Here is a 23,383-nt window from a genome sequence, read left to right on the forward strand (position 1 = left end):
CCGGTGAAGAAAGTAACTATGCCTAGACTAGAATTGTTATCTTGCTGCATTGGTGTCCGACTGCTAGTCACTGTCAAGAAGAGTTTAGGTCTCCTGGAGACTCCTCAATATTGTTGGACTGATTCGACTATTGTATTGAGTTGGATTAGGAGGGATGGAAAATGGGGAACCTTCGTAGAGAACAGAATAAAGGAGATACTAAACTTCACACAAAGGAATGAGTGGAACCACGTTCCTGGGAAACAAAATCCTGCTGACTTCCCGTCGCGAGGATGTTCGGCTAAAGAACTCTTAGAATCTGCCTGGTGGGAGGGACCAGCATGGCTAAGGCTACCTGAGGAGGAATGGCCTAGTAATATGGCTGTGGACATAGAGTCTTCTTGTCAGGAAGAGGAGAAAGGGGTAGTGATGACAGTTGGTAGTACTACCTCATGGTTTCTGGAGTACTTTTCGAAGTATACCAAGATAGTGAGGATGGTGGCATGGATATTCAGATTTGTGAAGAATAGTGCAAAACAAAGAAATGAAAGGTATAAAGGGAAGTTAACAGTGCAAGAGATAGAAAGGGCTGAAAAGAAGCTTATACAACTGGTACAAGAGGAAACGTTCACCAAAGAAAGGGTTTCTAGTTTGAAATCTCTGTGTGTCTTCAAGGATGCAGAAGGAATCCTGCGGGTGAAGACGAAAATTGTGGAAAGGAAGGACGATGATAACTTCAAATGTCCCGTTGTCTTGCCAAACAAGCATAAACTAGTTCAGCTTTTGATTCAGGAGGAACATGAAAGACTGCTTCATAGTGGAACTCATATACTACTAGCTCACTTGCGCCAGAGATACTGGATACTGAAAGGTCGAAGAACTGTTAGAAATGTGATTGCATCGTGCAAGAAATGCAGACGACATGAAGCCAAAGGTATGGTTCCAGAAGTGCAGTGCCCTCTTCCAGAAGATAGAGTGAAGGACGCATCGGTGTTTGAAGTTGTGGGAACAGACCTTGCAGGTCCACTAATCCTCAAGGAAGGACAGAAGTCGTGGATTGTACTATTCACTTGTGCCGTGTATAGGGCAGTTCATCTAGAACTAATAACCACTCTGTCAACAAATGGATTTATTATGAGTCTTCGTAGGTTCATTGCACGAAGAGGAAGGCCAAAGATAATTTACAGCGACAATGGAAGCAACTTTGTTGGGAGTAATAACCTGCTCAGATCCATTGACTGGAGCAAGATAGAAGAAGATGCCTCGTTGCTACGAATCCAGTGGAAGTTCAACCCTCCAACCGCTGCCTGGTGGGGAGGTTGGTGGGAACGGATCATCCAAACAATCAAAAGAGCCCTTCGTCGTGTGCTGGGAAGAGCGTCTCTAAACTACGAAGAACTACTGAGTATAATATGTGACTGCGAGGCTCTGATAAACTCTCGACCTCTCACTTACATGTCAGAAAATCCTCAAGATTTGAGTCCAATCACGCCTAGTATGTTTCTACAAGACCTGCCTAATGTGAGTACTCCTGATTTGGACTTGATAGATGAGAAATGTTTAACAAAAAGGATGAAATATATCCAGCAACTACGTCAGGACTTGAGGAAACGATTCAGGGATGAATATCTGGGCCAGCTTGTACACTGTCATCAGAAGTCAAGTGGTGAAACTACAAAAATCAAGGAAGGGGACATTGTGCTCGTTGGTTGCGACCAGAAAAGACGGATCGAGTGGCCTATTGCGAAGGTGCTTGAGGTATATCCTGGAAGAGATGGTGTGGTACGAGTGGTGAACTTACCCGCCCTTTACAGAGACTCTACTTGTTGGAGGGATCCTCACCTTCAGATGTTAGTCCTGTCACTGATGTTGATGGCAGAGACCGACAACCTTCAATGTCGCCACTGAGGGAGGTACAGGTGACGAGAAGCGGAAGGAGAGTAAAATTTCCTGAGAAACTGAACCTTTGAGCCTAGTTGATTGTTGCTTCGTGCGACAATCAAGGGGGGAGGATGTGGGAAACCAGTAATATGTGTTCTTTGTGTTGTTTACTTCCTTGAACCTGGTTATGTACTCTTTGGAAATGGGGGACTCGGGGGAGTGTGTAAAAAGAAAATGGTATGATTGTTTGAGGTTTGCAGATGTCTGGAGAATTAAATCTCGTGTGAAAGTATGTTCTGTGTTTAGAACTGTGTTTACATGTATAGATGACGTTCTGTAGTTTTTTAATGTTGGTGCAAGGATCTGTGACACGGGTAGTGCGCGAGTGTCTAACCCAACAACCACAGGGGAGTCACTTACGAAAGAAACAACTGTTACAGCCGTCCATACTACAGAGACAAGGAATACACAATTGCATGAGATGTTTTTGAACACAGCATTAGTGTGGATTTCTGATCGCAACGGCAATCAGCATATGACAAAAATACTACTTGATGCAGGAAGTGAACGCAGTTATATCGTCAAAGATCTAACAGATAAACTAAACTTGGAAAACATTGGAAAAGAGTCCTTAATTATTTCAACGCTTGAACATCACGGTAAAGCAACAATACGCAACCGAGTACGATTTCAACTTACAGGAGCAGCCACGGGAACTGCAATCAAGATAGAAGCTTTAGAAGCTACACATACTTTTCAAGCTCTGAGACCAGTCCCAATGGATATTAGGCAACAATTCAGCAGTATAAAATTTGCAGATGCGGATGAAATATCGAAGAACATCTCTATTGGAATATTAGTTGGCGCTGATTACCATGAACGTATCTTCCAAGATGACATCATCCGCTTATCAGACTCACTCACCATTCGCAGAAGTATTTTTGGTTGGATTCTATTTGGAAGTCGCACTGGGATTTCGATAAAAGAAACAAATTCATACTTCATTCACTCAGAAAGAGACAACCTATTGAGGAGATTCTGGGAGCTAGAGAGCATTGGAATCAGGGATGATGAAAGTCGCAAATTCACAGCCAAGGAACAGAAGATCTTGACAACAACCAATGAACAAATTGCGATAACTGAAAGACGGTGCGCAGTATTCCTACCTTGGAAAAAGGATGAACCTAATCTACATGACAACAGGAATATTGCATTAAAGCGTTTCGATAGTTTGAAGAAGCGATTTGCAAGAGATAAGAAATATGAAGAACGCTATGTACAAGCAATGCAGAAACACATTGAGAACGAACAAGTTGAATTCTGTAGTGAGGAATCACAAAGAGGCAAAACATTCTTCATGCCACATCATGCAGTAATTCGAGATGATCATGAAACAACCGAAGTGAGGATCGTATTTGACGCTTCTTCACATGAGAAAGGCGAATTGTCTTTGAACAGCAACTTAGAATCTGGCCCCAATCTGAATCCATATTCAACAGCAACCTTACTTCGGTTACGAACGTTCAACAAATACATTGCAGCAGACGGGAAACAGAGCTTTTTACAGTTGATTCTGAATGAGAAAGACAGAGATTCCACTCCTTTTTTCTGGTTTAAAATGATTCGTTCAGAAGAAGGGTGGCTGAGAACCAATGAGACCACAATATACCGTTTCTGTCGACTCCCATTTGGGCTGACATGCAGCCCGTATTTGCTGGCAGCAACTTTAAGACAACTAGCAACGGTGATGAAAGACAAATATCCAAACGCATTAAAAATTCTAGAAGACAACGTGTATGTTGACGATCTAGCAGCAGGCGGTGACACGGATGAAGAATTGATAGACATTTATACAGAGATGAAAAATTGTTTCAATGAGATCAGCATTCCACTTTCCAAAGGGTTATCAAACTCAATAACAATGAACCAGATGTGGCGAGAAACGAAAGAAGTGGTCCGCCAAAATACATCTATTTTAGGCATTCCAACTGATACGGATACAGATGAATTCCACTTCTCGTTCGAGAATACCGTAAGTACAGCAGCACTCATGCCCTGTACTAAAAGAGTTGTCCTGAAGACTGCAGCAAGAATCTACGATCCATTAGGCTTCCTATCACCAGCAACAATTACAGGAAAGATTATTTTCCAAGAAACTTGGCTGAGAAACCTCGACTGGGATGAGCTTTTGCCACATGATTTAGTTCAGAAGTGGAACCACTGGCTAGAAGGTTTAAAAAGCTTACAAACAGTAAAAATTCCACGATGGATAGGATCTTGGATCAAGCAAGACCAGACCAGAGAACTGCACATTTTCAGTGATGCCAGCGAACGAATATATGGCGCAGCAGTTTACATCAAGACGACCATAAACGAACATGTCAGGATCGAATTAATCACAGCCAAAAATCGACTCGCACCAGTTCAGAAAATATCCTTACCACAACTAGAACTCATGGGAGCTATCATAGCAGTTCGTCTTTCGGAGTATGTCAAACGTGAACTACACTTGGAATTACACCACGTCCAATTTTGGACCGATTCAACCATTGAATTACACTGGATAAGAGGAAACGCGTCGAAATGGAACGTGTTCGTCTCGAACAGAATACATGAAATTCATCGAAGGTCACACCCAACACAGTGGCGTCATTGCCCCGGCAAGGAAAACTCTGCAGATCATATAACACGAGGGCTAACAGCAAATCAACTGCGTGAAAGTAACTCATGGTGGCATGGTCTAGACTGGCTTATAAAACCAGAAGAGTATTGGCCGAAATCAGTTGAAATATCACAAACAGAACTTGATAAAACAGGAACAGAACGAAAGAAAACAGTTTCCCATGCTACCGCAGCTAAACAGACAGAAGCGTTTTTCGATATTACAAGATATAGCAGATTAACCAAAGTTCTCAGGATTACAGCATGGATATGACGATTTACACGAAATACACGCTGTCAAGGAAAAACGTTAGGCCCACTCCAATTAGACGAAATTCAAACTGCAAAGCTGTTTTGGATTAAACATTCACAAAGAGAATCGTTCCCAGAAGAAATAGAAGCACTACATGAAAGGTCAGAACTACCGAAGCAGTCCAAAATTAGAAAGTTTTCTCCATTCATCAAACATGGCATCCTAAGAGTTGGTGGACGTTTACAATTTGCCAGTTTAGATGAAAACGAGCAACATCCCATTATTTTAAATGGTGACCACCATTTCACAAAACTGTTAGTAGAAGAAGAACATAAAACCCAATTTCATGTAGGAACACGAATTTTGTTGAGTATTTTAAGGACAGACTTTTGGATACTTCGAGGACGACATATCATCAAGAAAATCATGACAGTGCTTACCGTGCAAAAAACTGAAAGCAAAGGCAGCTTCGGAAGTTGAACCCCCTCTTCCGGCAGAACGCGTAACTCCTAGCAGATCATTTGAGATAACTGGTGTGGACTTCGCAGGTCCGTTATATTCCAAGAATGGAGGCATATTACGGAAAAGATACATTGCATTGTTCACATGCGCTGTCACGCGCGCTGTACACTTGGAGCTTGTGACAGATATGAGTACGGAGAAATTCATTCACGCCTTACAGCGATTTATTGGACGAAGAGGTTTATGTCGAACAATTTGGTCCGATAACGCACGAACATTTAAGAAAGCTGAAAGATAACTTAGCACATTATGGGAAAATCTGAAAACAGAAGACATTGTGCATTTTTTGAATGGTAAAAATATTCATTGGCAATATATAGTCGAACGCGCTGCTTGGTGGGGAGGATTCTGGGAGAGAATGGTACAGACAGTGAAAATCTGTTTGAAGAAAGCCTTAGGAAGCAGGCGGTTCCATGATGAAGAAATTTACACAGTTCTCGTCGGAATTGAAGCAACAATCAACAGTAGACCTTTGACGTATGTGGAAAACGATCTTCAGCATCGTGCGCTGACACCAGCACAATTTTTATTGGTGATAACACAACAAGGCTACCAGACAGAAAGACCAATGTTGAAGATAGTAACAAAACAAAGGAAGAAATGAATCAGATGTGGATAGAAAAACAGTCTGCACTGAACACATTTTGGAAGCAGTGGAGGAACGAGTATCTATTGGATCTAAATCGTTTCCATGAAGTTCAGCAACGGAACCATAATCGTCCACTTCTTCAACAAGGAGATCTGGCGCTCCTCAGCGACGATAAACTACCAAGGCAAATTTGGAAGATAGCTAGAATCTCCAAACTCATCATGGGACGAGATGGGAAGATCAGGTCCTGTGAGCTGACTGACAAAGAGGGGAGAGTGTTTCGAAGACCCATTCAACTGGTTGGAGTTGAGCAACCGTGATACGGCTCAAGGTGGGGAGTGTGGAGAATTATCTAATTGACTGTACCTGTTCGCTACACAGCTAAGGAGTTTGAGCCTCCATGGACGTTAACATACTCTTGCTATCTACTTAATATGGACTCCATGAAAGTAATAGTATAGTAGTCATGGTGATGTTTGATGCGGTTGTAGCAGAGGATGATTCTTTGTAAGAATAAATCAGTAACCCTATGACATTTCAGTGTTCTTATGAAGTAAAACATTACATGGCATAAAGGGATGCTGTAGTAGAAACAGCAAGGGAATGCCTAGGAATAACTGTGTGTAAAGATGGGAAAAGGCGAACATCTTGGTGGAATGATGAAGTGAGAGCAGCCTGTAAACGTAAAATTAAGGCTTATCAGAAATGGCTCCAAACAAGGGCCGAGGCAGACAGGGATTGGTACGTAGATGAAAGAAACAGAGCGAAACAAATAGTTGTTGAATCCAAAAAGAAGTCATGGGAAGATTTTGGTAATAACCTGGAAAGGCTAGGTCAAGCAGCAGGGAAACCTTTCTGGACAGGAATAAAAAATCTTAGGAAGGGTGGGAAAAAGGAAATGAACAGTGTTTTGAGTAATTCAGGTGAACTCATAATAGACCCCAGGGTATCACTGAAGAGGTGGAGGGAATATTTTGAACATCTTCTCAATGCAAAAGGAAATCATCATGGTGGTGTTGCAAACAGCCAAGCTCATGGGGAGGAGGAAAATAATGTTGGTGAAATTATGCTTGAGGAAGTGGAAAGGATAGTAAATAAACTCCATTGTCATAAGGCAGCAGAAATAGATGAAATTAGACCTGAAATGGTGAAGTATAGTGGGAAGGCAGGGATGAAATGGCTTCATAGACTAGTAAAATTAGCGTGGAGTGTTGGTAAGGTACCTTCAGATTGGACAAAAGCAGTAATTGCACCTATCTGCAAGCAAGGAAACAGGAAGGATTGCAACAACTATCGAGGTATCTCATTGATTAGTATACCAGGCAAAGTATTCACTGGCATCTTGGAAGGGAGGGTGCGATCAGTCGTTGAGAGGAAGTTGGATGAAAACCAGTGTGGTTTCAGATCACAGAGAGGCTGTCAGGATCAGATTTTCAGTATGCGCCAGGTAATTGAAAAATGCTACGACAGGAATAGGCAGTTGTCTTTATGTTTCGTAGATCTAGAGAAAGCATATGACAGGGTACCGAGGGAAAAGATGTTCGCCATACTGGGGGACTATGGAATTAAAGGTAGATTATTAAAATCAATCAAAGGCATTTATGTTGAAAATTGGGCTTCAGTGAGAATTGATGGTAGAATGAGTTCTTGGTTCAGGGTACTTACAGGAGTTAGACAAGGCTGTAATGTTTCACCTTTGCTGTTCATAGTTTACATGGATCATCTGCTGAAAGGTATAAAATGGCAGGGAGGGATTCAGTTAGGCGGAAATGTAATAAGCAGTTTGGCCTATGCTGACGACTTGGTCTTAATGGCAGACTGTGCCGAAAGCCTGCAGTCTAATATCTTAGAACTTGAAAATAGGTGCAATGAGTATGGTATGAAAATTAGCCTCTCGAAGTCTAAATTGATGTCAGTAGGTAAGAAATTCAACAGAATTGAATGTCAGATTGGTGATACACAGCTAGAACAGGTCGATAATTTCAAGTATTTAGGTTGTGTGTTCTCCCAGGATGGTAATATAGTGAGTGAGATTGAATCAAGGTGTAGTAAAGCTAATGCAGTGAGCTCGCAGTTGCGATCAGCAGTATTCTGTAAGAAGGAAGTCAGCTCCCAGACGAAACTATCTTTACATCGGTCTGTTTTCAGACCAACTTTGCTTTACGGGAGCGAAAGCTGGGTGGACTCAGGATATCTTATTCATAAATTAGAAGTAACAGACATGAAAGTAGCAAGAATGATTGCTGGTACAAACAGGTGGGAACAATGGCAGGAGGGTACTCGAAATGATGAGATAAAGGCTAATTTAGGAATGAACTCGATGGATGAAGCTGTACGCATAAACCGGCTTCGGTGGTGGGGTCATGTGAGACGAATGGAGGAGGATAGGTTACCTAGGAGAATAATGGACTCTGTTATGGAGGGTAAGAGAAGTAGAGGGAGACCAAGACGACAATGGTTAGACTCGGTTTCTAACGATTTAAAGATAAGAGGTATAGAACTAAATGAGGCCACAACACTAGTTGCAAATCGAGGATTGTGGCGACGTTTAGTAAATTCTCAGAGGCTTGCAGACTGAACGCTGAAAGGCATAACAGTCTATAATGATAATGTATGTATGTATGTAAGAAAAAAGTTTGTGTTTTGTTGCGAAGGTGACCAAAAGTATGATTGTACCGTTTTATTTCTTTCAATTCATTTCTTGCCGGCCGGCGGTTTTAAAATTAATTTCGTTGAATTTAATTTAATTCAGTTCAAATTTGAGTTTATTGGGGGTTTTACAGTGGATTTAATCTGGTTAATTGAATTTATTTTAATTTTATTTGATGCTATTTTAATGTTAATTTGAATTTAATTGAATATCAACTTTGTTTTATATTAATTCAATTAACCTATATTTTAACCATTATGCAAATCTTCGAGGATGATCTGTAATTTATTCTCTCATTTAATTTCCCCTTTGAGATCATGAATTAAATTTCTCTTCCTTTAAACGAAAAGATTTGTCTTGTTTCTGCTCAATACTATTTGACACACTGACGGGTTGGTAACTTGATCCACCGGTCTTGTTGTTCCTTTCTACCACCTGGAGGTGAGTTTTAAACTGTTTCTATGTTCATCTTTGTTCTGGGTGTGTAGTGGTGTGTGACGCTTCCTGATTTGTTTCACTCTCACGGGGCCATTAGGTATGGATGGTGCTGTGGTACTGCCGATCAGCTGAGTTTGTACGGGTTACCTAGCTGAGTGGGGCAAACCTCTACCTCTCCTGTCTACTATTGCATAAGCTTGTCAGTTAACTTTGCTACTATTAGTTAAGTTGGGATTTTGACTGGTAGTGGACAAGAGAGAAGCTAAAATATTAATCGAGCAACACATGCACTATGTTTTACAAATGTTAGTTATTTCAGCGTATAGGCCTACGTACAATTTCTTCTTTCACCAAAGAAAACTTCTTTAGTCCTTATATATTTCTCAGCCTTTTTTGTCCTTTAAGACTTTCACCCAGCAATAGTTTCCCTTTCATTGCCCCGGCAACGACAAGTGCTGCAAAATTCTCAGCAACTGTAGCATTAGGTGAAGTCACACGCTCCATAGCTTTACGAAGCAGATTTTCATCAGTTGCACGTCTTATTTCTGGTTTATTTTGACGATAAGCAATGTCGTGCACTCTGCACGCAGCATCTATCATACTAGTGCCAGTATCACCGCGTGGTAAACAGACGTCAATTCGAGTTGGAGGGCCAGAATATGGTAACGAGGAAGATGAAGCTTAAATGTAAGGAGATCAATCACCTTAGTGATGAGCTCATGGCCAGCATGCTTCCTCACATTTCTCCCGGCACGTTTCTTCAACTTTTCTTGCAGCTATGAGAAGTGTTTACAAGCGAAGTCAAGTCGTTTGTTTTGACATGTGCGGCACTGTCTCACTGAAAGTCTCACATATTCGTGATGTTAACTACACTCTGACAAAACAGGATCTTGAGGCACTTTATCCCAGATCTTCTTTACAGTATTCGCAGCTACATTGACCAAAAATGCCTTTGGTAATGCATTCAACACTTCTTCAATAAGAGTGTTTAGTTTCCTTTTGCTAGGACAAAGCTTTACGATTGCCTTTTCAACTTCGTTACACTTAGTATCAGATAGAAATTGCAGGATGTCTTTACTCTTCAAATGCCTCTTTCACACTGTCGTCATTTCGACACTGCAATTTACAAATGTTGTTCACCTCCGGGCATACACTGCGACACAACCAATCAAAAGCATGCACACATGTCGTGAAGACTGTTTAATTGTTTCACCACTATGCTCCTTGAGAAGAGTTTTAAATGGCGGACATCCTAATTCACGAATGTCGATAACTTCATATTTTGATGGTAGATACTCAGGCAACCATTCCTTCTTTTCAACACCAGTAGAAAAACAAAATCGGCTCTTTTGACAAATAAGCGTTCATTAACATAGGTAGAAAGCGATATGGAATTACTTCTTCTTCCCACCGAAGTCCTAAATGTTTTTCACCCATAGGGTTTGCCTTTTATCTTCATCCGTTTACAAGCAGTAAGAAGATGTTGGGCTAAATACTAAAGTCACGACTTTTTGTGCCCACAACACAGTGCAGTCCAACACAGCCATCTCTCTGTACACGAATTTGTTTCCGTTCACTTCATAGCCTTTAACATCAACTGTCAATGTCCTTGTCATGATGAACTTCAAAGCGATCACCTCTATGTTACAGTATCTTATCGACTAAATAAACAATGTCTACTCATGGCATATATAAAGACATGAATTTGCAAGAGGGAGGGCCTAATAGCGGACAAGTCTAAATATGCATATCCATGACCACGTGATCACTGTGTGTCAAAAACCGCGTGGCCTTATTATGTTACATGCTCAGCCCAGTTAGGTTAAGCTTGCACTCAGGAGGAGGAGGTAGACGAGGAGATAGTCATACGCTATTAAGTCTGTGATGATGATGAGGAGGAGGAGTAGGAAGACTAAATCTATGAGGAGGAGGAGCATGAGGAGGTATAATGATACAGTTGCTCAGCTTCGAGCCCGAAAGATATTTCCCGTTGTTACACCCACTATCAGTAAAGTACATTTATTAAATATTACACCAGCCCCCTAGTCCATGTGCAGCTGCCGTGTATTCCTTAGTTCAGATCTGAGGCCCCAAAGTAACCTTCCGATATTACGCCCCTAAGAATTATACATATTTATTGAGCCTTATAGCAGCCAAAATTTTCAAAGTTCAGGTCCAAGCTTCACTGAATCACTTTCCAGTGTTACGCCCCCTATGTATAAAGCGCTTGCATTAAGTCTTGTAGCCGCAATCAAGTTCGAAATTCAGCTCCAAGCTCCACTAAGTCACTTTCCAGTGTTACGCCCCCTATGTATAAAGCGCTTGCATTAAATCTTGTAGCCGCAATCAAGTTCCAAATTCAGCTCCAAGCTCAACTAAGTCACTTTCCAGTGTTACGCCGCCTATGTCTAAAACACATTAATTAAGTCTTATAGCCGCCATCATGTTCGAAGTTCAGCTACAAGCCCCCTTGAGTCGCTTTTTAATGTTACGCCCCTAAGAATAAAGTATACGTATTAAGCCTGATAGCCGCCACCTTGTTCCACGTTCGGTTCCAAGTTCTGGGACGTCAAGATAGTTTAACGCGTGGTCAGCCTAACCTTAAGCCTGCAGTTAGCCCGGGTATCGATCTTTAAGTCTAAAAACATACCTCTTAAGCTTTATAGCAGCCATACTCTTCCAAGTTCAGCTCCGAGCTCCCTTATCGCTCTCATATGTTTCGGCACCTATGAATGAAGCATATGAATTAAGTCTCATAACTGCCATCTTCTTCTAAGTTCAGCTCCAAGCTTCCTTAAGTCGTTTTCTAATGTTACGCCCCAATGAATAAAGCATACGTATTAAGCCTGATAGCCGCCATTTTGTTCCACGTTAATTTCCAAGTTCTGGGAGGTCAGCGTGACGTTAAGCCTCCAGTTAGCCTGGGTATAGAACTTGATGCCTAAAATCATACATATGAATCCTTATAGCAGCCATCTTGTTCCACGTTCAACTCCATGTCCTAGAAGGTTAAGTTTGGTGAACGCGTGGTCAGCGTGACGTTGAGCCTCCAGATAGCCTGGGTATAGAACTTGATGTCTAAAATCATACATATGAAGCCTTATAGCAGCCATCTTGTTCCACGTTCAACTCTATGTCCTAGGAGGTTAAATTAGGTTAACGCGTGGTCAGCGTGACGTTAAGCCTGCAGTTGGCCTGGGTATAGAACTTGATGTCTAAAATCATACGTATGATGCTTTAGAGCACCCATCTTACTGCACGTTCAACTCCATGTCCTAGGAGGTTAAGTTAGGTTAACCCGTGGTCAGCGTGCCGTTAAGCCTGCAGTTAGCCCGGATATCGAACTTGAAGTCTGTTAGGTTAAGCTCCTTCTCTTATGCGGATAGCGCGTGTGTTGAGCTTTGAGTCTCATATTTTAAAGCTTGTAATCTTAAGCATCGAACTAGGCTCTGTACGGTTAACGCCCTTAGGTCTGGAGTCAAACCAGGGATCTGCGAGTTTAAGTCCAGACACGTCATGCCTGTTAGGTTAAGCTCACCTCTTAACCATAATCAGGGTGGCTCTTAGGTTAAGCTTGCACTTTTTGGCATCGAACTGGGGTCTTAGGCCATTAAGGCCAGGGTCGAGAACGAGGTCTGTAAGGTGAAGCCTGGACACGTAGCCAGCCCCTCTAGTGAGGTCATGTGAGGTGTAAGGCAGCACAGGCAATGAGGTGGAGGTGGCGTCAGAACTCCTACATTTACACTACTACAGACATCTACACAAGCTCTGGAAGCTGAAATGAAGGCTCAAGTAGTATAGGTGGCATGACATAGAGTCCGCTCAAGAGAATGAACAGAAAGAATGAACATACTGAGGGAAAGGATCTGTCTACGTCCCCATGCATCGGGAAAGACACGAAAATAAAGTTCAAGAAGTAAGTCAATTTGTCATCATTTACGAGTTGCGATGATCTTGTTATCGAAATTTTCATAAAGAATTAATTTTGTAGTGTCTTCATACCTGGAAAACAACATCGAGGGAGTTATTAGCAAATAAACAGCATCAGAATTACCGTATTCTCAAAATATTTCTGTAACAAAACAATGTGTTAGATTCAAGAAAGAACGATCGTTGCTGGGAAACGGAAGAGTACAATTGGAAGAAAAATGAAGAGAAAACTTGATGGTGAAGGGGCTGGTGAGTACTTGTTACAAGTTACCTTGTGTTCTAGAGATGATCCCTCTGTAGATGTGGACTAGGTAGCCCCTGCCAGCGTCACTGCTACTCTGAGAACCTCATGGTGCACCCCCTTCTTGTGTTCTAGAGCTAATCCCTCTGTAGATGGGGGCTAGGTATCCCCTGCCAGCGTCATTACTACTCTCAGACCCTCATGGTTCACCCCCCCCCCCCACTCTTTCTTGTGGACTACGGGTCAGGATATAAAAATGACGTATTTATATGGACTTTAGAAATATTTCGTTATGGTTTATTATTACTTCTATATTTATAATTTACAGAATAAAATTGCTAATCTACACTGCTAAACATAACGTATACGTTTCTACAAATTTATTGTCACACTGCATCTGAAATTTAGTCTCCTCACTCCCAAGGACATCAGAAAACAGTAAATATCAGTAAGAACAAGGTAAAGAGTGAAACGATGTCAGAAGTGTTACTGTAGGCGCTCTCTACAAATGACTTTGCAGACATATGAACTTCTTGCACTTTACGCATGAGAGCTGAGACTTAGAGCCGATTGCAGAAACGGTATTTAGACGATGTTTACGGTTAAGCAATGCCTAAGTATGGCTGCCGCATTGCAGAGACGTTAGTTATCACTTAGACACTGTCTAAAACCGATGTTCAACCGGTCATGTTTAAACACTGCCGAGAGCACTCTTTAACCTCAAATGAGAGGAGTGAATCACAATAAGAGGTTATGTATCATGAAATATGTGATTTGTATTATCATGTTGAGACGATTCCGGGAAGAAAGGTTAGTCCGACGGCCTCTCTGTGGGTCGCCCGCTGCTAAATCGCAGCAATTCGTTTGACATGCACGCGGAGATAGATCTTAAAATACGGTTTCGCTTTTCGAGATTTGTTTCTTGAGACTGACAAAGTGACAGTCCGGTAACTGTCAACTTGAATACAGTTATTGGCAACCGATATATTTTATTATATACATGGGGTAATTTCCACGGAATTATAAGTCATTTCTACTACTCACGGTACATATCAGAATTGCGTGTCCCGATCGTCAGAGGGCTGTCACATAGATCAACCGGGAGGGATTCACTTATATTTACTGCTAATTAAACACATATAATAGTGAAAACTAACAAGTAGGTTGTGTGGGGTTTATATATATACATAATCGTATAAGTTTTCGGCAACTATCAGTTAGGAAATGGCAGGTGGTGGTGAATATTGTTTAAAGAGTACTGGGTAAGAAGAGCCGTGGCCATAACAACAGCCCTAGTATTTGGCTGGTGTAAAACTAGGGAAACTACGGAAAACAATTTTCACGGCTTCCGATAATGCGTTTCGAACCTACGATCTCCAGAATACAAGCTACATCTATATGGCCTGTACAATACACTCGGTTACATATTACTGTTGCTTCATCTTCCCTTCGTCGAAGCTACCGTATTTGTGAGTAGATTACACTCACTGTTACAGCGTTATATCAAAGCTACACTTCCCGTACAGTGGAGTGTCGCTTTAGTGTCGATAATATTGTGAGATTTAATTTGCACCGAAAGCGATACTCTTATCTGTGGGCAAGTCATGCTCAGCCATATTTGAGTAATGTGTAGGAAGACAAACAGCTGACTGGCGTTCGGCGCGCACCGACGAATTTCATTGGTTGCAACAAGCAAAGAGTTGCATGAAAGATACTTCTGTCTCCATTTTCAAACCAAAATTGAAACTTTAAGCGATGTCTAGTTAAAAATTGACTGAACAATGTTTATGCAATGGAAGATCATGCTTTATTTAGACGTTGTTTAGGTAGACGATGTCTAAGGCTTAAAACTAGTCATCGTTTCTGCAACCGGCCCTTACTATCCGTACAAAGGTAGCAAGTGCTTACCACTTTCTCCTTTTCGCGTTCTTCTTCTAGCTCGCTTCCTAGTTGTTGAAGCAATGTGTTTGCTGTCAGCTCTCTTCTGCAAATGGTTTCTCAATAGTTCCTTTTCGAGAGAATGTTTATTATCTTGCTGATTGTTAGATTTACATATCATCAGGCTACTGACGGCGGCAAGAACAAGTGTCCTCGCTACTGCGACATATTAAGTCCATCTTGACGTTGTCCTAGTCCCTCACATATTAATTCACCGTGATGTAACACACACTAAAGAAAATACACATGTTGGATGTCGCGCACTGTAACAGAAGTAATGTTTAAGGCAAATTAAAAAAAGTAATATTAAAAACCCTACACTTCACATCAGAAACTGGCATAAAACGCCCCGAATTGTCTTTTGATATTCGTGGACACTACACTACACACAAAAACACCACGTAACTCACTACATTTCTGTAGTCGCATAATCGGGTAAGCAGTCTATTTCTACTTCACTGTCATAGCCACGGCCTTATATGACCTCACTACCCCGGTATTTACCTTGACAGACTGTGGAAACTCTGGAAAAACCCCAGCCAGGGCACTTGATCATCTTCGTCGGACACCAGTGATGTGCTACGCATAAATATCGCGCATGAAGCTAATTGTGTCCAACACACAAGTTAAGTATTTCTTGCTACAGATGGAACGTAGCACTTTGTCATTAGCTGGGTCCCAAGATCCCAATGACCCAGCTAAAACGGCATTTACCTCCACCGATATAAAACGTATACGAAGAGCCGTCGCCAAGGTCGCGTACTTCTCTCTTTTGGCCAGTCTGGCATCTTCGAAAGCAGATTTCCTGTTTGAAATGGAACTGAAATGTCCAGCACTAAGGCTTTACCTTCCTTGACAATAACCAGGTCTGGGCGTAGTTCGTCATGCACGACCTGGTTGTCGCTGAAGATACTGTATCTTGCAGCAGCTGACCTTCTGACCCTGGAGACCACAACATTGTGTCTCCGCAGATAAAATGCAGAGTATCTCTTGCAATGATTAGCTATATGAGGCAGAGTCTCATTCTCGCAGCCTACACTTCTTGTTGCCATCAGATGCAGAACGGCGACTCCCATTGAGCGGTAGTAAATTCAGCCTAGCTCGGTGGATAAATCTCCAGTCTGCAAATCTGGTAAACAGACCGGTTCTCAAGAAGTGGGAGCTAGCTGTCTCTGCGGCTACGCATTCCGATACTTTACCTTGATTGGGCAGGCTGATCAATCTATTAAGGTGCTTAGACTGAAGGTTTATTCTGAGTGTCTTTAGCGCCTTATGACGATCATTGCTGCACATGATATTTTCATAGATGTAACCGATTGTACAAAGTCCTCCATTTTCCATATAATCTGGTTTCTTCTCAAGGCCTTGCAAGCTTGAGCCCAGACAGATTGAAATGGATTAGAGTTCCACCTGAACTCGCCCTCCTTATGGCCATTCAGGAAGGCTGATACGTCTTCATGAAGGACGGGTCTTCCAAGTCTCTTCTGGACTAAGGTCTTCAGGTCCTCAAGAGAAAGCTCTGCAGTACAGATGTAAGTTGAATTCAGGACCTTGAAGGCATTATCGATCAGGTGATGGTCTGTATCATTCTCTGCAACAGGTAACTCAAGACAACTTGCCTTTGTAGGACCATATAAATAGTCGTTAGAGGCCTCCTGGGATAGGTATAGGGTCTCCTTAACCTCGGCCTTTATATTATAACTCTAACTTGGAACGTAAGATCTTCTGTGCCATGAAGATGAGGTCAGCCAGTTTTTTCGCGTCGAATGAGATGCGAAATCCAGCAGGCTTCCCAAGGAACTTCTCAAACTCTCCAACTTTCAAAGCCTTTAGATCTTCATTGTCAATTTTAATAATGGAGTTTCTCGTCCCTACAGGGGTCTCACCAGACAGATGTAGGCTGAAGAACTTCGAAGCTGTAAGACTTATGTTGATCTTCTTTGACATAGTATTGATGACATTAATGCTGTTTTGTAGCTTTATCGAGTCGTCGGATAATAGTACCGTGTCATCAGCATAGGCGAGAATCTGATGGTTTGTATTCCCGCTCTGAATAGCTCTAACTACGGGGTCAATAACAGGGTTAAAGAGAAGTCCATTCATAGGACAGCCTTGCCTTACTCTACATTCGATGTAAATGTTGTCTTGAGCCGATTTTTAGTCTGTATATGGGTGGAAGAACCCATATACATATCTTTACTAACCTTCTTTAGTTTAGTGCCAGCTCCAATTCTTTCAAGGGCCGCAAAGATCGCGTCATGCGGCACGTAGCCGAAGGCATTAGAACGATTCAACCAAGCTGCTAGGAGCTGGCCTTTTTCACAACTTGCCTTCTCAAATTTTGTTTTGAGTGTGAAGTTATGCTCAAAAACTCTGTAATGTGTCAGAAACCCTTTCTGCGCTGGCGCTAAAACATTGTTGTCTATCATCCCGGTGGTTATTATCTTGCCTAACCCACCTGAGTATAGCTTATAAATGGTCCGCATGATGGCAATGTATCGCCAGTTGGTGATGCCATGTGGATCACCTTTCTTGAATAATAAGATTGTGACTGGCTGCTTCCAACCACTGGTCGGAAACGACTGGTCACACTGTGTGCAGACACAGCCGAAGATGGTGGAGCTCTCACGAGTGCGCCATATTGCCTGTGGAATGGTGGTTTTGGTGGTGGTGGTGATTATTGTTTTAAGCGGAAACACAACTGGGCAACCATACTCTGTATAACACTAGTCAGAGAGAAAACATGGAAGGGGTCCGACACTTCGAAAAATGAAGGTATCGGCCAAAAGAAGACAAGGGCCACGAAGGGCATGAAAATGAAACACTCCCTAGCCCTCCATAAGTAATACCGTCGGGGTCTGAAAAGAACAAGAGTTGATCAAGGGAGGTCGGATAGAATAGATGAAAGTGAGGAGCCTGGCACAAGTAAGTGGAAGCAATACCAGGACTCAGGTAAGGGCCCCGTGGTCGCGAACTCACGCTCCAAAGTTCAGAGCCTCTTGGGCTTCTAGGCCAAGCAAGCATAAATTACAGTTAATAAGATCATTTACACGAGCGAGAAACTGTAATTCCAATCTTGAAATTAACAGCAAGCAGTTCAGATTAGTATTAAATTCCATAACTCCTACCGTACGACAGAATACCGGTCGCGTCTGTCGTGAATATCGGCGATGATCCTTAGGAGATAATAGTATTAATAAATGCTCAGCTTATACGATTGCTTCCTTCTAGGTCCAAGGCAAGAGAGTGAGTGATGGGCCGCGTCTGTCGTGTCCCTCTTTCTCGTTATTACCTTATAAATCATGTTACAATATTGCTCCATTTTCTTAAGTTTTATAATTAATTCTTTCATTTAAATAAATTACCATATAGAAATGTCCTTTTCCCGTCGTATTCCAAAGACAATTACAGATGCATATTCCGTTCTCCGTGAAGCAAAGACGGTTATTATCGACGTCGATCTGAGGAAAATGTCACACTACGTCACATAAAGTACGCATTTGGTCTGTCTGTGCTCTCGTTAGATTTAGCATCGTGGTGCATGGTTCTCTCCTTCGGCATATAACTGATTATTGTGCAGTCTTTTAGGAATCACGAAGTGCTACTAAAATGTTGTCGCCGTGTATTGTTGCTGAATTCGGGTGTGATTTATTTCTTGTCCCTTCTTACAGTCAGTATGTAGCCGGTCAACAACGTGTTTCCTAACTTGAAGCTCGTAAACCAGATGTCCATTGTAACGTAACGTTTCTTGAAGTTCCATGTTGCCTAGACTTAAGCTATTTTGTATTTATTTATGACTTTTTATGACTTTTCAATCACAAGGACATCAGAAAACATAATATCACTGATGGGAATCTAAAACATGAATCGCTCTCAGAATTTTTACTATAGGCGTTCTCTACAAATGAACTTGGCATGTTTCCTGAGACATACGAGGAATTCACTGTTTTAAAATTCCTTTTACGCCAGAAATATGCGAGACAATATTATGTGATCTAGTACTAACTCAACGACTGGGCATCTCTTTCTTCTCTCCATTACCCTGTCCTTCCCAAGAAATAATATAGCACTACTTTCTGCTGCAATATCTCCTCTCTGTGTTTCACGTTAAGTGCATTTAAAAAAATCGGGATCAGCTTCAGAATCTTCATCTGATTTCATAAGGCAGGAACCCTTAGCATCTCAAGAATACGTGGACGTTCCGTTTCATGCACGCTTCCTGTATAGACCGAGGTTATGTTCGTACTGCGGTGGAGATACACAGAACGCCAGTATTCCTACCCTGGGACTAGCAAACCCGTGTTTTACTTACCTGAGCCCTAAACGATTAAAACAAAGCTGGAGGGTAAAGTCACTAGCAAACTGTTACTAACAATAATGTTAGATGAGCCGTGTGCACTGTTGCCAACATCTTCAAAAACAAGAATTATTAACATCATGGGTCTGTCAGACTCAACAGTGGCAACGGAGAAATAAACAAATGGTAGAGGAGGTGGTGGTTGTGATTATTGTTTTAAGAGGCAGTACGAATAGGCAACCATTCTCTATACAACACTAATCAGAGGGAAAGTGGAAGGAATCCGACACTTCGAGAAATGATTGTGTCGGCCAAAGACCGACAAGGAGCACAAAGGGCGTAAAATGAAAGAATCCCTAGCCCTCGGAAAGCCTAATAGAGTCGGGAACGGAAAAGAACAAGAGTTGACCAGGGGATGTCAGATAGGGTAGATGAAAGTGAGGAGCCTCGCAGAAGTAAGTGGAAGCAACGCCAGAACTCAAGTAAGGATCCCGTGGTCGCCAACCCGTGCTGCAAAGTTCAGAGCTTTTGGGCCGCTTTTAGTCGCCTCTTACGTCAGACAGGGGATACTGTGGGTGTTATTCTACCGCTCCACCTGCAGTGGGACTCCAATTCCCAGGATGCCAAGACGTCTCGACGTAGATGAGGGCAAATATCCCTACCTAGTACATTCACAAAGCAATGAAGCAATGCTGAAGTATTTAAGAGGGTGAAGGGAAATTATACCTTAGGGAAAAGTATAAAGAAGAGGAGGACAAGACTGATAGGACATATTTCTGGAAAACGGTATTGGAGGGAATGGTTCAACGCAAGAGGTGTCGAGGAAGACCGCGCCTACAATACGTGCAGAGTGATGTAGGATGCAAAAAGCTATGAAGAGATGAACAGGAAAGCTATGAATAGAGCCGACTGGAGAACTGGACCGAATATTTAACAAGAAGACGTGGTAAATGTGGCACTACTTTGGCAGCTTCATCCCTCAATCCCAACGTGGTTTGAGAGCCACGCCAAAGTCGTTCTGTTGCCAGCATCACACACAATGGCTAGAAGGTGATGATTCTGCTGCATCAGTGGGTGTTGCGGAAGGCAAGAGCCAATAGACTGCAGAGAACCAGACGATACACACGAGAATGTGGTCACCTCTGTCACCCAAGCTGCTAAGATGGTAGAGAGCTCTGCAGTATGCACGCTACTTATACTAGGAAGCGAGATCTTCATACTAATACTATAGAAGGTGAATGAGCAACTCACATTTTCTTTGATCTTAAAACCATCCCTGAAGAATATCGCGTGCCCCGATACTGGTGAAGGAAGTCCTGAAAATACCTCCGATGTCTAGAGGCATCCGTGCTCACATTGCGTCTACGGAGTAGGTCTAGCCCTATATCCGGTCGCGAAACTAACCACAGAGTACCTCCCCACGGGTCCATTCAAGACAACCACCGACAGCCACATCGAACTCACGACCCAAGGTAACCGGTGTGTGGCCTTTGGCCGGTTTTGGTACCTCTTGTGGTATTGGGTCCTAAACATGCATTGATAGCTTGATTACTGCGGCATGTTGGTAGCGTACGTGTGAGGTATCTTATTCGTAACGGTGCAACAGGCTGGGCCTGCCTTACTTCACTTTGGTGAACACTGTCGATAAAAGCTTTAGGCAGAACCATAGTGAATATAAGAAAAGACCGTAGCCGAGTTAAATGCTAGCAGCATCGCGCGGTAAAGCACAAGGTGAGCTCTGATTCAGGATGCACAAGCCGCTGAAAATCGAATAGCATGTTGCAGGGCCCATCTCTGGACTCTGTTAATGGCTTTCTCTAGCTGTCTCACAGCTGAAACCATCTTTCCGGAACTGAAGTGTAGAGAGCTAAATTGTCTACATACTGCGGGAGTAGTGTAATAAGCGGGTTCTGCGGCCTCCTCCGCTGCCCGCCTCCTCCCTCCTCCTCCCGCGGGAAATTTGAATTTTGGCGGGAAATTTGATTTTTGGCGGGAGATTTGAATTTGTAAACAAAGCCACGTGCTTTTTGACAGCTGTCATCGACAACAACGCATCGCTAACCTCACTGCCGCCATCTTGACGGGCCTAAACCTCACCAGTGCCAACTTAACCTAAGTAGCATGAGGTAAACAAAGCCACGTGTTTTTAGACAGCCACGTGCTTTTTGACATACAACAACGCATCGCTAACCTCAGTACTGCCATCTTGACGGGCCTAAACCTCAGTAGTGCCAACTTAACCTAACTAGCGCGAGGTAAACAAAGCCACGTGCTTTTTGACAGCCACGTGCTTTTTGACAGATTTGTAAACAAAGCCACGTGCTTTTTGACAGACAATAACGCATCGCTAACCTCAGTACTGCCATCTTGACGGGCCTAAACCTTAGTGGTACCAACTTAACCTAACTAGCGCGTGGTAAACAAAGCCACGTGCTTTTTTGACAGCTGTCATCCGCCATCTTTAAACACTGTGCTGCCCTCTTTCGTCACCTGTCATCGGCAGTGCTGCCATCTTGGCGGACCTAAACCTCAGTGCTACCAACTTAACCTCACTAGCTCGAGATAAACAAATCCACGTGTTTTTTGACAGCTGTCATCCGCCATCTTTAACCTATAGAGCACAGTGCTGCCCTCTTTAGCTACTTACCTTTGAAATGTGGTGGCGGATAACTTGAAAAATGCTTTTTGACAGCAGCCATCTTTGAGTACAGTGCTGCCTTCTTTGTGGTGGCGGAAAATTCCACGTGCTCTTATTTGGAAACAAACTCACGTGCTTTTGTCTGACAGCTCTCATCCGCCATCTTGCATCACAAACCTCAGTGCTGCACTCTTTAGCTAGATGCCTTTGAAATGTGGTGGCGGCAATTTCCACGTGCTCTTGTTTGGAAACAAAGCCATGTGCTTTTTTGACAGCCGTCATCCGCCATCTTTAATCAACAGAGCACCGTGCTGCTATCATGCGGGCAATTTCGTCAGCTGTCATCCGCCATCTTTAATCCACAGAACACCGTGCTGCCCTCTTTATGGCTACTACCTTAAGCACGTAGTAGCGGGCAATTTGAAAAGTTCTGTTAGCCATCATCCGCCATCTTTGAGCACCGTGCTGCCATCTTTAGCTAAATACCTTTGAAATGTGGTGGCGGCAAATTGAAAAATTTCACGTGCTCTTGTTTGGAAACAAACTCACGTGCTTTTTTGACAGCTACCATCCACCATCTTTAATCAACAGAGCATAGTGCTGCCCTCTTTAGTTTGAAATGTGGTGGCGGCAAATTCCACGTGCTCTTGTTTGGAAACAAAGCTATGTGCTTTTTTGACAGCTGTCATCCGCCATCTTTAATCCAGAGAGCACCGTGCTGCCCTCTTTATCGTAGTAGATGTAAATTCGTCACCTGTCATCCGCAGTGCTGCCATCTTTAGCTAGATACCTTTGAAATGTGGTGGTGGATAATTTAAAAAGAGAAATTCTACAGCAGCCCTCTCTCGGCGCTAATTGCATAAGATGGCGGCTATACATGACTCCTTAAGGATGCTTACGCAAGATGGCTGCTATACACAGGTTCTTATGAGACGTCCTTGGGATGCTTGCGCAAGATGGCAGTCATACATGGCTCCTTATGAGATGGCCTAGGGATGCTTGCGCAAGATAGCGACTGCTCTTATGGGACGGCTTAAGTGTCCTTGCACAAGAAGGCTTGAGACGCCCTAAGGATGCTTGCGCAAGATGGCGGACACAAGATGGCGGCTATACACAACTCCTTATGAGACGCTTTGAGGGTGCTTGCGCAAGATGGTTGCTACTCTTATGAAGAAAGCTAGCTTAGAGGCTAACGTGTCGTGCTAGTTCGATTCATTAAATTTGGGGCTTAAATGCGTAATGTTAAATATCTCGAAAACGGCGCATCGTAGAGCAAAACGGACAAAATTTTTCTGCCCAATACCTAGGTTCGCAGTATGAGGAACAAGAAAAACATAGTCTAATGATGGGATCAACGGTTCGGTTC

Source organism: Anabrus simplex, chromosome X (assembly GCF_040414725.1).
Source record: "Anabrus simplex isolate iqAnaSimp1 chromosome X, ASM4041472v1, whole genome shotgun sequence".
In the NCBI taxonomy this organism is placed as follows: domain Eukaryota; kingdom Metazoa; phylum Arthropoda; class Insecta; order Orthoptera; family Tettigoniidae; genus Anabrus; species Anabrus simplex.